This window comes from Sinohyriopsis cumingii, chromosome 18, assembly GCF_028554795.1.
Source record: "Sinohyriopsis cumingii isolate HCF-2022 chromosome 18, ASM2855479v2, whole genome shotgun sequence".
Taxonomy (NCBI): domain Eukaryota; kingdom Metazoa; phylum Mollusca; class Bivalvia; order Unionida; family Unionidae; genus Sinohyriopsis; species Sinohyriopsis cumingii.
In genome coordinates, this window is record NC_142978.1 from 62,207,068 (window position 1) to 62,222,358 (window position 15,291).

Here is a 15,291-nt window from a genome sequence, read left to right on the forward strand (position 1 = left end):
TCATCTTTCAGGTGTGCGGTTACTATCAAGGAGGGAAGACCAAAGCTTCTGTAATTGTGAAATGCAAACGATTTGAGTGGAGATGTTTGCCGGTAATTTTATTTAAAAAATATTGAATTATTTTATCAAAACTGTGTTGTAGTCTTCGAAGTCGACATGTTTCATGATCTGGTTCCGTTTATATTGGTTATGTGTGAATATCGTTGTTTGGCATCACATGGTAGGTTATATACAGCGGCCATTATATTTGGTGGAAGAGGAACTCTGTAACACACCTGGAAGAAACACCGACTAACAATAAGCTACTTACAACCTTTTACACATACCCATGTACATGTTGCAAGAAACTATTTAACATTTTATTTGCATCTATGTATGTAGTTACGTACGTACGTACGTATGTCTGAATGTATGTATGTGTGTGTATGTATATATGTATGTATGTATGTATGTATGTATGTATGTATGTATGTATGTATGCATGTATGTATATATGTATGTATGTATGTGTACATGCATGCATGTATGTGTGTATGTAAGTATGTATGCATGTATGTATGTATGTATGTATGTATGTATGTATGTATGCATGCATGTATGTATCTATATAGGTAGGTAGGTCGTCAAAGAAAACTTGCCCCCCTCTTTTCAAAAGTGATCAGCGTTATTATGAATACCTGACATATTGATTAGTACTTATCTTTCTTTTTATTATATATTTTCCTGCTTGACATGACATGGTATGTTTTAGGTTGGCACGTTTACGTTCAACGGAAAAAGATATCGGCTTGAGCCGACTGACAGCCTCCCAGAAGCAACGCACGTTGTTACGGAAATACATCGAGATGAAAGAGACTTATACATATATGACGATAAGCAACCGATACCTGGTAGATTGATCAACAATTTTCTTTTCTTTATACACTGAATGCGATGTCTTATCTGCACATAAACACCACGATAATGTTGTAAAGTGTGAAATGCATTTAAAAATATGAAATGTAATTTATGTCTTTTTATTTTATTTATATTCTTTCCTTCCTTCCTAACTATAGTTTTATTTGATTCGTGTTTAATATTAATTGGTATCTAGCCATTGTCTATGATTTATGTCATTTGCATGTTGACATCAATTGTAATATATTATTCAATAATAAATGTAGCGTATCTTCTAACTGAATCTTAATGCCGTATAACCTATACCCCCAAAAACTTGAATTCAAACTTGCTATGGCCGACTGCAACAAAGTTCATGTACTGTGCCCACCCTAATGTCACTTAGCGTATATTTGAACCAATGATTTAGCAACGCTATACCATGACGTTCCATCTTTGATATGTCATTATGCTATAAAGTTCGAAATTAATCCATCAAATTGAAAATGTTTAGTAGGGTGACAAAATACCTACACGACAGGGGATATAGTAGTTTTGGGTTGGGCTGTTACAGCCATCTAATACCAAACGTGATATATACATTAGGCAGGAGTATAAAGTCGATTTAAACAAAGATTAATGTAAAGCTTTCATATGGTGGTTAGAGAAGACCAAAACAAAACATGATGTAGAAGTCGTGTACGTTTATTATAGATGTCTAAGAAGAAACGTTATGCTGATGTTGGTTAGGATTAGTAGAGAAAACTAAGACAATACACTAAGACAAAATTTTAATTAGTAACAGTAGTTGGAGTAGTAGTATTGTTCAAATAATGTTGACATTATGATTATTCAGAATATCCTCAGTCGCCGGGTCAAAATATTGCTGCCATGGCTGAACACGTGGGTTTGAAGGAAAACCATAGAAGAGTGAAACGGATGATGCCAGCAGGTGTAGACATGATTGAAATTTACATATTCACAGATGACTCAATCTACAAAAGGTATTTTAATAAAACTACCTCCTATACTAGATTCGAAGTTACTAGCTAAGATGGATAGGTGCGTCATTTATTCTTCGTTAAGAAATATGGTCCTGAATATTGCATCTACTGCTGCAATTATAAAAACTGAAAAAAGACATGAAAGACATGAAACGTTGATGATTATTATAATATTCCACTCAGAACTAATGGTGTTTGTCTCCTTTTTTGTCTATTTATCTATGTGGATGGTTTACAATCATTTTGAGGTTCCTGTAATCGATACAACTTTCAAGATAGTTGATAATAAGATTAAATATTTAAATTTGTTTGAAAGATTCCCACAGGAAAATTAATGACCGAGTCAGTAATGATTACGGCGGTTCTAACAAATAAGAACAAACACACAATGCTCTATATGTTTCTTTCTTTTCTCTGTTTATCACTTGTTTTGACCACCGCAAAGTTTGATGCGCCAAATCATAATGACTCACATAAACATAAAACAAACTTAATTAGCAACAGCTGTGTAGCGTATGACTTTCGTGTGGCACTGTGTGAAATTCAGGACAAGAAGAGAAAAATAGTGAGAGAGAGGAAGAGAGATTGAGAGAATTATAGACTTCTTTCAGCATCTAAATGGCGCTTTTCACATTCAGCCTAGTTCATATGGTAAAGAGGTAATCAACAATGAGATTGCCAATTGAAAATAGCACTTCCCTTTATTGTAAAATATGTGCGTATGTGCGATAGATCCATTCTTTCGCAAACATCAATGCATATCAACTTTAAACAGACTGAACTACCCCTATTATTTATAAGTGTACGAAGACTTGCGAATTATTTCAGTTTTTCTTTTATTCAGTGTGATCATAACTTTCTATTACTGTTCTTTTACTGCTGAAGTAGCATACAACTTAGGGATTAATTTGACTTTCACTGATGCTGGAGTTTACACATTAGTGAAAAATCTGACCTTAGTGAAAGCGTTATCTGACCCACACTGTCGGAGTATCAACTACTGTAGTAGAAATACTGACATTTATTTGTACTGTTGATGCATTATGAATAGCTAGCTAAATGCTAACCTGCATTTATTCGGTAGCACCCAATATACTGTCCCAATATGAAGATGCCTGTCCTATCAGCATAGGACACAATTTAGTGAACCAAATTCTCTGATTAGTATTGGTCCAGGAGAATACATTTTGGTGAGTACAGTTTATTTGTAATGCTGATGTAGCATACAAACTAAACCAAAAACGACTGACGAACCTTTTTAAAGTAGCGAGTTTTTCTTTTAAAAAAGCAACACAACTTAAACTTTTAGTGACACTTTGCGTTTAGTGACAACTTACTTTCACCTGTTACATAACACTCAATTTCGTGAGGGATTAGCATCACGTTTGGTCAATTTAATACATCTTCTAGTAAATAAACTGATATGTACTGTTACTGCAGCACATATTATGCTGATTAAACTGAATTTTATTGCCCATTTATACAGCGTATTGCAAAAACTCCGCCAGTAGCACATATTTCGACGAAATTGGCCTTTTTTGCAGTAGCACACAATGCAGATAATAAACAGACTTTTATTTTTCAGTAGCACACCATTTCAAGACAAGCACTTTGTTTAACTGTTGCAACAGCACTCAAGTTAGAAACAATTAGTTGTCGAACCATTTTAGTGACATAATTAACTTTTACTATCCAGGCATATAATTTAGGTAAAAAACATTTGTTTCTTGTGCAGTCACACACAATTTAGTGGAAACTCGAATTCGATCTGTTACCAGAGCAAATATCAGTGAAGAGGCTGCCTTTTACTGCTGCGGTAGAACACAATTGTTGAAACAAAAACATGGTTTCAACTCTTCCGGTCGCACGCAATTTAATGGGAAAAATATTAATATGACAGAAAAACCAAAATGTAATGACGAAAATATTACTGATCTGGTAGCATGCAACATTAGTGAACCCACTGACGTTTACTATTGCATAATTTAGTGTGATTACTAGTTCTAGTCGCACACGTTTTACTGAAGAAACAGAATTGTACAATTACGATAGCATACAATGTAATGAATCAACTGACCTTAGTGGAAAGGAAATTAGTGCGATAAACAGACTAATATTTGTCTATACAATTCATTTGAGTAAAGGAAGATAATATCAATGCGTCAAATAGCTTAAAACACTAGTGAAGAAAGCTGATCCTTGATGTTGTGTAATACACAATGTAGTGAAGAAAGGAAACAGATTTTTAGCTACAATGATGGCAATTTGGTGAGTTACTGATATTTTCCGTTCAGTAGCATGCATTCATGTCAGTTGCCTGTTACGGTTGCAGTCACGTGCAGTTTAGTGATTACTTTATAAGTAGCACACAAATTAATTTTGGTCACATTTACTGTTTCAGTAGATGAAAGTTTAGTATAAAAAAACTACTTGTGCTTGTAACCGTAGCACCAATGTTAGTAACGAACCTGATTTGTACGTTCAGCAAATTGCAGTAAAGCAGTTGGCATTTCTTATTGTAGCAGCAAACACGAAAGTGAAAACTAAAAACTGATTATTTTTATCACAGTCGTGTACAAATTAGCTGAATAAACTGACTTTTTCTATTTGTATTTACAATTTTCTATTAAATATTGTGGAACGTTCACATATACTAACTTGGTAGAGACTGGTTATTAAACATTCTTTTTGCACTTTAAGTGAGTTAAAATTTAGCAATATTATTAAATCTAGGTTACAAAACCGTAAACACTTCTCCGAATTCAGGATATAAGTTTGTGCTTTTAAATCAATCAGATCATTCCCTGTTTTAAACTATGTGTGCATATTATTATATTTAGACAGAAACTCTTCTTCCTTTCCTTTCAATCCTGGTGTGTTAGTCGTGTGGAATATCATAGGGTAGTAAATTAACAAACATTTTACTATTTTCAAACGTGAATTTAAAAAGATTTTAAGAATTTTATGGGACCTTATTCGCATAACAAACAACGTTACGGCGTACTTTTAAGCTTTCACAAATCTTTAACACATATAGTATCTGATGATTTCAGTAAGCGGAACATAAACACAATCAGTAGTAAACTCATGAACGAAAGAGAACTAAATCTCATTACAACTCTAATATCATAAAAAAATAGAAATGAATAAAAACCAAGTTTTGTAACATTCGAAATATAATGGTTTTTTCCTTACAAAGTGAAACATTAAAAATAATTTAGCTTATGCTGTCTGAAAGCCTAAAAGGTTACATCACAAATCCAAAAGTATCGTTCATTCTAAATGAGTTCCAGTGGTATTCCGAATGATCTTAAATCTAATGTGCTGATGTGCCAATAGTTTTGATGTATTACAAGGGTGTCATCAAAAAGGCTTTAAATTAATTCACATTAATTTCAAAATAGCTTCTAAAATCCTAAAGTCTGGGAACCTTGCACTTCCAATAAATAATTAAAGTTAGTAAATTAAATCCTTCAATTGAATTGAACACAACCGTTTGACTGCACTAAGACTGATGTTTATCTTAGAAATAATGAACTCTCATGTACACAACCAGTTGATAAGAAACACTGAGACGCATTTGTAGAATGAGAACGAGGTTCGAATAATCAATTTTTGAATAGTCTACTTGTCAGGTATTTTGGTTTCCCAAGGAGGAATACCATTAAATTTGTACTCAAGATTTTGTGCATAACTTCCAACATCAAACTGCCAAAGCAATATGTTTACACGAAAAAAAAATACCTGATCGTAAAGTAGAGATCCCTTATTTTGAAGTGATTTTTATGTTCCAAAATGACATCTTAAAGTAAAATCTCGTAAAAATAAAGTATAATATTATTTAATATATTATTTACAAAATGGTATGTACAATCAATATTCATGTAACTTAGCACACAGCATAGAAATATACGTAACAATCTGTCTCACTCGATATTGACTCTTTCTTCCTAAAAGGAAGCTGAAAATTTATATTGCCAAATAAACATAATTTAACTCACTATTTTAAGTTTCGTCACAAATAAGACCTTAAGTTCTCTCTCTATCTCTTTAAATCTAGCTCTAAGGTACCACACCAATAGTCAATCAATGACACCTGTTTCTGGACAATCTTTTTTCCTAAATGTTTGCCAATATATGTGTGTATTCTTTGTTTATGTTATTGTCTACTTTTGTTAAACTATCTGATTGTAAGAAATGAATAACACACGTGGTGTTCTTCTTCTCTCGTGATGTTACTTCATAGTCTTTAAATGTAAAGCATGCTTTCAGAATTGTTAATACTTGAATATTACATTGTCTAACTTAACAACGAAATAAATTCTAAATTATACTAAATGCCCAAGTTTGAAAATATATATAAAAGGAATTCTGATCATAGGAACATTTAGAAGTGATTACTTTTACTACAGGCATGACGTCTACAATCCAAATAAAAAATTGATTGAGCCAAATTCAGGTCAGCTTAGACTTGTAGAAGTGTAAAAATTGTATCAATCATATATGAATCAAACATGACTCTGATCAAATTTTGCATTTAAGGATATAAAATTTGTAAATGGTAGAGGTGGCAAATCTGAAACAAAACGGAGGAAAATGTACCTGACTTAAGACTAAATGTTTAAAAACAGCATGTTGGCAGTAATATACGTTGAATATTATAGTGACTATGTTAAATTTAGGATATCAAGAAAGATCTAAACCTCACCCTTGTTATGTTTCAAATACGATTAATAAATGATATCCCTAGCATTTGCCCCATATCACTACAAACTCACTGTAACGGGGAATTAATGTTTGTTTTATCTTTGTTCCTCAAGTAACCAAAGCGCCATAAATAAAACTTAAGAAACCAATCTCGACCTAATGTTAATTTACCACTTATCACATTAACCCAGTGACCCATTTATTACACGAGTCTTTCTTTAGTTAATAACATCATTCCCATATTAATTTCCCATTCCGGTTCAGAGTGTAATTGTCAAGTTCGTTCCTGTTTGAGTCCAGACTTGGCAGATCCCTTTTGAATACGACATTTGCGTTTTTGGCTAAAATTTCTACAATACCACTGATGCATAAAAACTTATTTAATGATCATTAATGTACATAGTTTTATTGTTTTCATAATTTCTAGGTTTCTAGATTTGCATGGAGACAAGAACACAACCATGAAGATGATCCGAGAGTATTACTTGTTAATATGTAATGAGGTAAGATACGCTAGTTATAAAATAAAGGCTTACGATTATCGACAACGAAAACTATAAAATGAGAAACAAAATGTCATCATGTAAATGTGAATAATGAGATAAGGAGGCTATTTCAATGTTTATGTGATCCTTTATTCTTGTCTATGCCATGAATGGGATTACAAACTGTTCAAGCAGTGTGTGTAAGTGACATGAATGCTGTTAAAGAGGTAGTGAATTCAAGTGAATATATAAAGTTTTAACAAACACTAAGTCCTGATTCGACTGGTTCTTCCAAACCAGCTCTGATTGCGAGTATAATATGTTCTCACAATTACAGTCTTTCAAACTAGCACTGTGCGAATATGTCAAAGGTGGTTTCAAATAAACATTGGGTGCAAGTGACAGATTTGGTTTTGCAAGAGCAAAGGCGGAAGTGAGAATGTGGTTTGAAACAGATACCATATGTAAGTGGCAAAGGTGATTTTAGGGATTTTTCCAAAGGATGGACGTAGCACACGACCAAATAAATCTCACAGAAAAACGTATGCAAAAGACAAATCTCGTCTGACAACAAAACTGGGATTCATTGACAAGTGGAATCAGCGGGCACGCTATGTAAGTGTAACAAGTGGTTGCAAACATAAACTGTTCACAAACAATATAAGTGGAATTAGTGACCCAAACTGTGTTAGTGACAGCCATCATTTAAAAACTACTGGATAATTGAAATCAGTTAAGGAGCAGTCAGTATAATATAAGCATGTCTAAAAATAATTCCTAACAATGGTATTAATGTTCGAATTATGGCACAGACAAACAGCAGAAACACATTTGTATGGTCGTAAGATGAATGATTTGATTGTAAAATTACATCAGTTACAGTGTCAGATGCGTTTGTGGTCTATGCCATATATTCTATGAAATTCATTACATTAGTCACAGTGTCAGATGGGTTTGTGGCCTATGGTATATATTCTATGAAATCCATTACATTAGTTACAGTGTCAGATGCGTTTTTGGTCTATGCTATGTATTCTACGAAATCCATTACATTAGTTACATTGTCAGATGTTATTGTGGTATATGTTATACATTCTGTGAAATCGATTACATTTGTTACAGTGTCAGATGTTATTGTGGTCTTTGTTATGTATTCTCTGAAATCCATTACGTTAATTAAAGTGTCAGATGTTATTGTTTGTATGCTATATATTCTGTGAAATACCTTTACATTAGTTACAGTGTCAGATATTATTGTGGTCTGTGCCATATATTCCGTGAAATTTATTTCATTAGTTACAGTGTCAGATATGATTGTGGTCTAAGCTATATATTCTCTGAAATCGATTACATTAGTTACAATGTCAGATACTATTGTCGTCTTTGCTATATAGTTTATGAAATCCATTCCATGAGATATATTGCCAGATGTTATTTTGGTCTATGCTACATATTCTATGAAATCCATTACATTACATTAGTTACAGTGTCAGATGATTCTGTGGTCAATTCTATATATTCTGTGAAATTCATTACATTAGTTACACTCCGCTCCGCTGGCCTAGTGGTTAGAGCGTCCGCCTCGGATGCGGGAGGTCGTATGTTCGAGTCATACCAAAGACTTATAAAAATGGTACTAACAGGTGCCTCGCTTGGCGCTTAGCATTAAGAGGTGTTATGACTGGTCGGCCTGGTGTCAGGATAATGTGACTTGGTGAGACATCATACTAAATGTCTGCGGCATGATGCCCCTATGCTAGACATTACTATAAACTGCCAATTGTTAAAGCTACGTTATAAATCCAAATCACAACAACAACACAACAATTAGTTACAGTGTCACCAAGACTGTCTTGTTCATGTTAAGTATAACAATGAAAAACAGCTAGTGGGACTTTAACATTGATTATGATGCATTCTACAAATAGTTTAAGTTGTATCAAGTAACAATAATGGCTAGTTTACGTGACCATACTGGAACCGGCTCAAAGACAACATTTGTGTTGTCAATCTATGCAAAAGCTATTCAAAACAACATTTTTTTAGTGTTATGCTACATGGAATAAAACGAAAATTTCATCTTTAGCTGCTGTCAGTAAGAAGGTATTTTAGCCACATGCTTCATTCAATACACATCATATTTTCTTCCTGGGTTTCAACTCAGCTTTCTATCTTTTCTTCTAAGTTACACCACTAATCAGCGAATCCCGAAGGGAAAATAAATCAAACAGAAAATGTAAATGCAATCTGATGAATATCAGATCTCCAGTATTATACACGAAGATTTGACAGCGATCGCTTACGGGTCATGTTTTTCAACATGTTATTAACATAATAGCTTATTGTATCAACCAATTAGATGAAGTCGGATATCTTCGCGTTTGGGCTCTGAGCAGTGTTGATAAAGAGCATGACTGTATACTGAACGATTTGGTTCACTTTCAGTTTTTTAAGCTGCATTTACATTGGCTAATTCAAAAGACCCAAGAGCATGATCCTTAAGCGGTCGTCATCAGATCTTCACGTATGGCAGAGGAGATTTGATTTTAAGGCGTCTATAATGGGATATATTAAGAAATCATACGATACGTTTGCGCAGTTCATAATCGATGTAATTGTTTCCAAAGCAATATCCATGTTGTGCCATTTTGAAGGTATGTATTTCATGCTAGTGAGAGAGTATCTTACTTGAGTATGTGCCTAATACAAGTTGAGTGACACTCATGCGTATTCTGGTTTCCGGTGAAAACAAGGCCTAGTACATAGGTGTAAATAGTTTCTTAACATCTGGCAAATTATCCTGTCTCTATTATTCATTCTTGGCGAAAGCTCTGGCCACACATACATCTAACATTAATTTGAACGATCTCGTAATGGTTTCTCTCTTAATATGAACGTCTGAGAGAGGGGCTGTATTTAGTAAAGTTGTTTGGATTAGTATCATGCACAGTAGAGACAACGTTGTCATACCTTTTTGTTGATTGCATGTAAAGTGACAGAAATTACATTCTGTCAGATAGTTACGAAATCTATACGCCATTTTTAAGTAGCTGCAAGTAAATGAGGGTTTAAAATATGTGCATCTTGAAGCGATAGGTACTGTATTGGGTCAGTTCTGTATCCAATAGCCGGTATACCTGTATTGTTAAACAATGGAAATCATTCACGTTTGCCTGAATTTTGCCATTGTACTACCATGTTTGGTGTAGCTTGACTTGATACTAATACTTTCCTTTGGAAATGAAATACAAATTCAATTAACCCATACATGTGACATTCTTCATTATTACTTTTTCATATATAAGAATTAAATTAAGTTTTATTTTTCTTTTCATTTCCTCTTTAAAATGATGGTATTATAAGATGGATCATCACTTTCAACAAATCAAAGATGGTAATAGCAAGGGCGTGGACGTTCGAATATATGCTAAAGGAATTCATGTAGCCTCAGTAAGCTATTACTCTTCGGAGTTCTTTGTCTCTCTGCCTTTCCTTTCGTTTACCAACCATATTATTCACTTGATAACTCTCTCTCGAGTGTTTTTATACTTTCATGTTTAGATATTGGAGACAGAGAGACAGAGACAGAGAGAAAGACACATAAAGGCAGAGGCAGAGTGAGAGAGAGAGGAGAAAGAGAGATCTACAGATGGTTATATCCAATGTTTAAGGTCGCTTCTTATGTATCTGACTAGTGAATGATCAGAAATATTCGTGAACCATTTCTTTCATAAATGTTACATTTGCCATATGTTATTAATACACTTTAATTAAATCCACATTATTGATCAATATGTTTCGCGGGATCTCAGTTTAAATTTTTTTGCAAACCAATGAAATTGTTTAACAAAAACAAGTGTCAATTTGAAATTGTTATTTGTTGTAGAGCTTTCTAAATCAATATATCTATCTGTCTATTTAAACATTCAATGCTACGAACACATTTTATCACCGTCTACATTAAGCGAGAGTAGCTGTTGCTGACAAAATGTTATATATTTTAAATCGGCAAGTTTGACTATTTTACTACGTTTGTCATCCAATTGATTTGTTTTCATGCCAATTTGGGTATTACCAATACACGCATGTGCTAAATTTACAACCTCGCCGGTGGTCTAAGTTGCTAGATCGTCAAACCACGGATGTGGAATAATGTCGGTCCCAATCGCATCAAATGAATGACTGAATAAAATGGTAATCTGCCTCGCTCGGCACTCAACTTGAGGATGATATGGCTGGTGTGCATGGTGTCGGGATACTTTGACCGGATGGGACATTATGCTACGTGGCTGCAGCGTGATGTTGCATCGCTAGATGTCACTATATGCTGCCACACTGCAGATATTGCAGCTATGTGATTGACAATTCGTTACAGCTACGTTACAGATCCAAGTCACACATAATAACACACAGAGACACACACGCACTAATTTTACATTAGCATATCTTACAACCTACATTATTGAATTATTGAAAAGAATCATGCTGATACTGTGTTCCCATTTCTCAGGATTCCACTGGTGCACCATGGTCAATTCGAGCGATGGATTCATTTAAAATCGTAGATTCATCAAAGGCCTTGGACATATTTTCAGCATGGCAGAAGCAGTTTCGCATGTCTAATAGTCTCCAGTATCATCTTGCCATGGCAGTTACAGGGTAAGAATCTATGTAAACACAAACAGTGCAAACTATATCAGGGAAAGTAATCGAGATCGTAATTAAATATTACCGGAAGACAGCGAACGTGAGCGGAATCGTAAGGTGAACTAGTAAAGGTGAACGTGAGTGATCATAGGCACACTGGAGACTTGTACTAGATTAATAAATGTTTGCGATGTCGAGATTGAAATGAGAGTTTTGCCGATCGTAAACATGATTGATAGATTGTACGTGAACTAACGAAAACGATCTGGAGAAGGTGCGCAGGTTATGGCGATGTTAAGGGGACCAACAGGAGTAATTATTTTTATCTTTAAATGATTTATGTGTTATACAGTCAATCAGCTGTAAAGAAAGATCTTCAGACATATTCTCATTAAATATAAGTGCTTTTATATTTCTTGTATTTGTGTGTGTGTGTGTGTGCTTTGGATTTTTACATATCTTTAACACTTTTTCTGTCATATCGCTAACATGTCTGCAGTGTGGCAATTTATGGTGAAAATAGGTTGGCCGAGTTTCCTTTTAATGAAACATTTATGCAACGATTGGTATATCATTGATACAGCGTACATAATGTACATATATTTTGTTTATATCACATAAACATACATATATTTGCCCTTGGAACGGAGTTTAAGATTGACTACAGGCGAATTGTGTATTGAACGAATGAATGATCTCCTCACATCCGCTACAAAATGTAGTGTCATGACTTTTGTTGCTATCTGCAATCATTATTTGCATATTGATAAGTCGATTGTCTTCTTTTCTGAGCTTCCATTTTTCTTCACACTGATTAATTTTATATAGGACACACTTATGATTTAAACATGAAAGATGGTTACAACCAAGACAGTAGAGCACTACAAACACATGGTTAGCAATGCATTCACATGAACGCTCAACCATTGTCATACTTGTGCACGCACATTAGAAAGGAATAAAAACTATGCGAAATGACAAACCAACAAGAGGCAATTAACATATCTTAATATATTTACAGCTGATCTAGGTCATTATTCTACTTTAATACCAGTACTACCGACCATACCTCTCTCTCTCTCTATCTCTCTCTCTCTCTCTCTCTCTCTCCATCTCTCTTAACAGTCGGTTTGACTTAACGTTTACAATAATTCATAAATCCAGAGACATCGTGGGATCACAAGCGAAAATGCTCTAAGCTAATCTTTTCATAAATTTTCGCCTCTATCTACTTTCTTTCTGAATTAATACTAATCGATTGTTGGAACATCATCATAGGTTTAAGAAACAACAACAACGGAACAATAAATAAATCACAGTATGTGTAAAACGTAACCAAGAAATCTACCGTATGATGTCCACAGACTTTGCAACTTTATTTCATTGATTATATAAACACTACATATAAATCCGAAGGAAAGTGCAAACATACCGATATGACGGACCATATTTTTGTAGGTTACTTGATGTAAGTTCAATGGCAAGGTCTTCATCTACCCCAGATTATAGCTATCTCTCAATCCAGATTTTTGCGTATTTTGTTCTTCATGCATGAGAGTGGAGGGGAATGGAAAGCACAAAGGAGTGAGATGATATTGTGTACCATATTAAATTCATTTAAAATACGGGGATTATTAATATTTGTTATCGTTATCTTCGTACGTCACTAATGATTAATGAGTGGACAGCACATATATGCAAGGGTGCATTTGCAAGAATTTATATATATAAAAGTGCAAAAATATATATATAAGCTCATACATGGGCGGATCATAACTTGATATACCAATATTATAATAATAACTGTGACTACCAAAACATAATAAGACAACTTAAAAAGAAACAAAAGTACCAGGATGTGGATCGCATGTTCGCATCCATAACAGTCTAAATTTCGAAAATAAAGTTAGACCTTGAACTCAAATATCATGAAACAATGTATTTACAACTTACAAGCATGACAAAAGCATGAGAATAGTCAGGTATACCAAGCCACTTCCTTTGAATACGGTTCAAAGGTCATGCACACATTGTAACTTAATAATAATTATAATAATAATAATAATAATAATAATAATAATAATAATAATAATAATGATAATAATAATAATAATAATAATGGATCGATGGACGGAGGGACGGATAGATAAATATATAGATAGATAGATATAGATAGATCGATATATAGATAAATAGATAGATAAATAGACAGATACATAGATAGATAGATAGTTAGATAGATAGATAGATAGATCATGAAAGTATAGTTACCTCAAGTACATATTTTTATCTTTTATACAGGCAGAAGATTGATAAAACTTTGGTAGGTATGTATCCAGTTGCATTATCTTTTGATGTTTTCAACGCTTCCTTTTTGCATTTAAAGGCTCGAAAATAACACATTTTCCTAAACGAGGCGCATTATATATGTCATCCTTTTATGTTAAACATATATTATTGTTTAACACATTGCACCAGCACAAACTAGTTTGAGCGCACATTCTCTCTCTCTGTCTGTCTCTCTCTTTCGCTCTCTCTCTCTCTCTCTCTCTATTTACATATCTCTCTCTTTCTTTCTATAGCCTCACTCATCACTTCTTGAGACACGAAATGACAATGCTCACCTGATTCTCCAACTTGTAGGTTTATCCTAGAGTAACTTTACTCTTGTTGCATTGAAACAGTACTATATCGTATATGTTTTAAGGCTGATGTACCATAAACGACCCAATAATCAATCACAAGCAGTAAATTCAGAAATCTTGTAAGGTAACACAAATCGTAAGACCACTGGTTGATTTGAGGTCGGAGTGATTATGTGGTAATATATGGTATAAGTTAGTAGAGTTTGTAAATCCATTGACTAAACATGTCTTAAAAATTATAACATCCTATTGAGTACCTTTGATATGAAACAAACCAGAAACGATCATCTGGATTTAATAAAATATTTAAATTAGCTTACATAGCTTGTAGCAGTAAATCCTGAATAATTCTTTCTGAAAGGCAATGTTTTATTTGGAGACAGTGTTCTGTTCAAATGTTTGGGGAAAATAAATTATTAATTACTACATCCCCGCCCCCATCCAGATCTGACGTGACCATTCATTAGCTTGACGGACTCGCGACCAGTTTGGGTTCAATGCTGAAAAACGTCAGAATCATCCGCCCTTGATATTTTCTTAACAAGTCACATTGTCATAATTCCTTAATCAGGATACAACATTTCGTGTATTGATGATGGATAGGAGGGGATGGATTAAAATGTTAGTCGTGGAACGGAGGTAATGAATACATTTTCTAGGACATGTCTTACTATGCAGGAGAGAATGAAAATCATAAAAATGTATCATATAGTTACGAACATATACATTCTTACTTGACAGATAGTTTTATTGATAACACTTGTACTGTAGGACGAACCTGGCTTGCATCTGTGTGCTTCGCTGATAGCTATAATCATGCTTCCATTATCGAAGACAGAGGTAGCTTCCTCGCAATGGATGCTGTTCACGAGCTGGGCCATTTGTAAGTTATGTCTGCAGGATTTGCTGCTTGAGCTACTGTTTCTT